The following is a 6,000-nucleotide window of genomic DNA, read 5'->3' as shown; positions in this document are numbered from 1 at the left end:
GGTGAAGAAAAAATTTTAAAAAAGGGCAAGCAAAAGATTCAGAAGGTATTCTGGGTAGACTCTTCTTCGAACTCATCTAAAATTGAGGCAGAAGAGGAGGAAACCAATCTGTGCTTAATAAAAGATAATCATCTTGATCTTTTTTATCAAGAGGAGGTATGTGAGCTTTCTTACGATGAATTATTTAAAATTTTTGAAAAAATTATATTACATATAAGAAGCTCAAGAAAGCACATACAAGCCTCTTCAATTTGATTTTTCAATTATGTAGAAAGAGCATGAATGCCTCAGGAAATATCACTTAATTATGGATAGTAACCATATGTGTTTATTAGATCAATTTGACTCTTTAAATAAAATATATCTTAATTTAACCGTTGAATATGATTCCTTGAAAACATCATATGATGAATTAGAAAATGCATTTAATGAATTAGAAACTCTTGTATGTAAATTAGAATGTAGTAAGCATGCATTAAAAATTCAAATTTTAAATCTTGAAACTAAAAACAAATATTTACAAGTTCAATTACAAGCTTATATAGAAAACAAAACGCCTCCAACACTTGCACAATTTCATAACACACCATCACAACATGCATTCAAATCTAGGAAGAGGCACCGTAACCCACATAAATTGGTAAACCATTTTCCTCGGGTTAGATGCTTCTCTTGTGATATGCTAGGACACATCTCCCACACATTCATTATCCACCATAGAATACACTTGGTGTGGAGACCAAAATTACATAATTCACAGCATATCATGCAAGCATTTCATTCCACATTCCATAATGTGGAACCCAAACTTTTTTGGGTTCCTAAATCTGACCACTGATGATTTTGTTGGGATGCTCTCACAGAAGGCTTTGTGAGAGCATGCAATAACTAGAAAATGGATGTTTAAGGCACATGACTGGAGATTCAAATCAGTTTATTTTACTAGAGGTCAGGATAGGAGGAAAGGTGACACTTGGAAATAACATTACTAGGAGAGTGGTGGGATCAGGTATAATTAAAAATTAAAAAAAAATTATTATTGAAAATATTTTACTAATAGATGGCTTGAAAAATAACCTGCTTAGCATAAGACATCTTTGTGATAAAAGATATAGTATAATTTTTTTTTCTACCAGCTACATGATTAGCTTAAATGAAAATACTATACTGTAAGAAAATAGAATTATTAATGTTTACATGCTTGATTTAAACTATGTTGAACTGGTGCTTCTTTTTTCCTAAAAATTATTGTTGATGAATCCTAGTTATGATAAAGAGGATTGTGTCATGCAAGCATGAAAAACATTAGAAAAATCACCCAAAAAGACTTAGTGAGAGGCATATTAAAATTAGAGTTCACTAAGGATCACATATGTAATACATGTTAGTTAGGAAAGCAAGTCATATCCTCCTTCCACCAAATTAAAGATATTAATACTAGCAAACCTTTAGAAGTTCTATATATGGATCTTTTTTGTCCTGTTAACACTATAAGCCTAAGAGGGAAAGTCTTTAGGTATGTGATTGTTGAAGATTACTCAAAGTTTAGTTGAGTTAGATTCCTATCTCATAAAATTGAATTATTTGAGGAATTTAGTTCATTCTCCACTTGGATTCAGAGGAAGCTTGGTTGTAAAATTGTAATAAATCATAGTGATCATGGTGGAGAATTTAAGAATGAGAAATTTGAATCTTACAGTATTGTGCAATGGATATATCATAATTTTTTAGCTCCTAGAACCCCTTAGTAGAATGAGGTTGTTGAAAGAAAGAATAAGACCCTGGTAGAAGCCGTTAGAGCCATGATAGCTGAATACTCACTTCTTAAATATTTTTGGACAGAAGTGATGAATACAACTTGTTATATTCTGAATATGATAAATGTTAGATCTAAGCCGAACAAGACACTCTATGAAATTCTTAAGGGTAGGGCACCCAACCTCTCTCACCTTTATGTCTTTGGATGTAAAGCATTCATTATAAATAATGGAAAATCCCTACTAGGATAGTTTGATCCTAAATTTGATGAAGGAGTTTTCCTAAGGTACTCAAGTGTTGGAAAATCCTTTAGAGTTTTTAATAAAAGGACACTGGTGATAGAGGAGATCACTGAAGTTATATTTGATGAATTTGATAATTTTGGAGGGTCTAGAGTAGAAGAAGTTATAGAAATCACCCAAGGAGTAGGATATATAATCTAGAGGAAAGGGTAGAACCTAAAAATACATTGCCTAAAGAATGTAGATATTTTTTAAGTCATCCTAAAGAATTGATCTTAGGAGACTCATCTGAAGGTGTTATAACTAGGTATTGACTTAGAAAAGAAATAAATAAATCTACCTTCATTTCATTGACTAAACTCACCAACATAAATCAAGCCCTATCTGATGAATTCTTGATCCTAAACATATAAGAAGAGTTAAATCAATTCGTGAGGAATGATGTTTGGGAATTTGTTAAAAGACTTAAGGACTAGAGTGTGGTTAGAACTAAATTGGTTTTCAAAAATAAAATGAATGATTTTGATGTTGTGATTAGAAACAAAGCAATATTAGTGGCTAAGGGTATAACTAGATTGAATGGATTGACTTTGAAGAGACATTGGTCCCTGTAGCTAAATTGGAAGTTATTAGGGTACTACTAGCCTTTGCTAGCTTTAAGAGGTTTAAATTATACCAAATGGATGTCAAAAGTGCCTTTCTGAATGGGATAATAAAAGAGGATGTATTTGTTGAATAACCCCCATACTTTAAAAATTCATAATATCATAATTATGTGTTCAAATTAAAAAAGATATTATATGGACTAAAACAAACACCCAGAGCATGATATGAAAGGCTAAGCTCATTCCTACTATAGAGAACTTTTATTAAGGGGAGCGTAGACACCACCCTATTTCTAAAAAAGGAAGCAGATGAACTACTCATTATCCAAATTTATGTTTATGATATTTTGTTTGGATCTTTTGATAAAAATCTTTGTGATGAATTTTTAAAAATAACGAGTAAGGAGTTTGAGATGAGAATGATGAGAGAAATGACCTACTTTCTTAGAATTAGTATAAGGTAGAAGGATGATAAAATTTTTATTATTCAATCAAAATACATTAAAGACATACTTAAAAATTTGAAATGTATAAAGCCAAGCTAATAAGCACTCCCATGAGTTCCATAATTCAGTCAGATTAGGATTTAAATAGAAAATCTAATGATAAAAAAAAATATAGAGGAATAATTGGATCACTTCTTTACTTGATTGCTAGTAAACCTAATATTATATTTAGTGTTGTTTATCTCTATACTAGATTTCAGGCTGATCCAAAAGAATCCCACTTGACTGTTGTAAAGAGAATCCTTACATATCTCTTAGGAACCTAAAACTTAGGAATTTGATATGCTAGGCATAACAATTACTTTGAAATCACAGGATATTTTGATTTAAATTTTGTAGGATATAGAATTGATAGGAAAAGCATTTATGAAATATGTCAATTCATAGCACAATCCTTAGTATCCTAATCTAGTGAAAAATAAAACTCAATTGCACTGTCCACTATTGATGTTGAATACATAACCTTAAGAAGTTTTGTGGACCAAGTCCTTTGGTTAAAGTAATAAATACTGAACTAAGGATTACATGTAGGCACCATTCAAATCTTATGTGATAAAACTAGTGCCATATGCATTTCAAAGAATCCAATCCAACACTCAAGGATAAAACACATATATATAAAAGTCACTATTTCATAAGTCACCATCGGATCCAAGCATTGTGATTTTGATGATAATAAATATTATTGTGTTTGCTACTACTTTATCCTATTTCTGTGATATTTTATTTTGTTGTGTACTAACATTTTAGGAAATCAATTCACCGTTCACATGCAATTCTGATCAGCTCAAGACTAGGTAGACTAAGGTTATAGTCAATTTTTATTTTGTTCTATATTTTTTCCTTTCTTGAGTTGTATCATATAGTTGGATGGATATCTTTGTTGAGTAACCTTACACACACATAGGGGGAGAGAAAAAAATATTTTTGAGAAAGTTTTCTTACATCATACTATATGATTTTGGTTTCGTGTTATATGACCTTATTTTGTACTAGACGAATTTAATTTGTGCTATACGATCTATTGTTCTCTATCAAAACCCTAACCCTCAGAGTTAAGAAAGATAATAATTTTGTGCTGATCACATAGTATGATTTGATTTGTAATGTACGCCCTAATTAATAAAAAATTTTCTTAATTAATCCCTCAATATCAGGCAATCAAAATATGAAAAATTATTCTAACTGATCGTACTGTACAATATGGTTAATAATATACGATTGATTATGCACGAAATTTATCATCCCGGAGATCATACCAAACAAAATCCATGATTTTTGTATTGATTGTACTGTATGATGTCCATAGTGTTGGACAATCGACAGTGTACGAAGTTGGCCGTCCTCTATAATTACACTGATTATACGGTACAATAAGTGCATCGTACAGTACAAACATAAGATGAATATCTTGAAAATTATGATTTTTTGAAGCCCATTACTTAGGGTTTTCTAATACTCCTATCTACAAGCATCTACCTGGATTGTCTGTGGTTCTGAAGAAGAAGTTCTTCAGCAAAGATCATGGTTCTTTTACTATCACCTAGAGGGTGAAAATAGAGTGTGATTCTCTGACCATCAACTGGAGGGTGAAAATAGAGTCGTAGTTCTTTAACCATCACCTAGAGGGTGAAAATAATATTGTGATTCTCTGACCATCACTTTGAGGGTAAAAATATTGTTGAGGTTCTCTGCCTGTAAAAGAGTCACGGTTCTCTGTCGCACCGGGGTGGTGAAACAGCATCTGTATAGGCTTATTCGCCTTGTTGTGGGAGCAAAAGAAGAGTCACTATTATTTAGTGTAATACTTGGAGAGGGAGTCTCCAAGGAGTAGAGGTAGGTAATGTTGACCGAATCACTGTAAATTCTGGTGTGTTCATTTTGATTATTTTCTACAATTATATGTGGTTAAAAATAGTATTTATTTCATTATTGTGAAATTTACTCATTTTCGTATCCACTTTATCGATTATCATATGTGGGTTTGAAATTTTTTTAAAGAATTTCTTTTTCACTAAAGAATTTTCTTAAATAATAAATTCACCCCCTCCCCACTCTTGGTTAGTCTCAGGCTAGTTCTTAAAGGTCTAATAACCTTCACAATCTTTTAGTGATCTTGTCATGCATAAACATATAGTGGTTAAAGTTATGATATTTAAGGAAAAATAACAAAATTGTATTTGCCCTTGATAGCACCCCTCTGACCATTGTTGACCAACTACATAACTACTGACCAATAAAATAGGCTAACATTCTCTAGAGAATGACTCTCATATCATTGGATTCTTTCAATTCCAACCATTTAATGTACTCTATATGATGTATATTTACTATATTAAGTCATCACCTTCCCCAAAGGAAGTACATCATTTGTAATCAATGATAATTACTAATGGAATCATTTTAACTCGGCAAGACCCCATAATTCTTTTTTAAGGTTTTTAATGTATGAATCCTAGTATGACTTATTACTCTTACACCTATCTCTTTTTATCCATATGTGTGATGGATCTTCATGCAAAACTAAGACGTTAAACTCTATCTCTCCTACCTTCGACCTTTATCGCCTAACCATGATTATTTCAGCCTACATTGCTCATGGATAACGAGCCTTTAACCACCATCGCCGGACTCCAATCCCAACGACCTCCATAGAATTACAATGATCCCTCCGACTTGTGTCGCCAAACTACGACCCTCCAACCATCATTTCTCAGACCACCATCATCTCACTACAATCCTACTAACCAAAGGAACAAAATAATATTTTCTTGAACAACTCTCATGTTATTGAATTCTTTCCAACTCCAACCATATAATATGCTCTATATGATATAAATCTTCTACATTTAGCTAACTTTTCCTGAAAAAGGGCATCATTCATAATCA

Source organism: Dendrobium catenatum, unplaced genomic scaffold (genome assembly GCF_001605985.2).
Source record: "Dendrobium catenatum unplaced genomic scaffold, ASM160598v2 fragScaff_scaffold_1482, whole genome shotgun sequence".
Lineage (NCBI taxonomy): Eukaryota > Viridiplantae > Streptophyta > Magnoliopsida > Asparagales > Orchidaceae > Dendrobium > Dendrobium catenatum.
Note: the sequence above shows the minus strand (reverse complement) of the source record.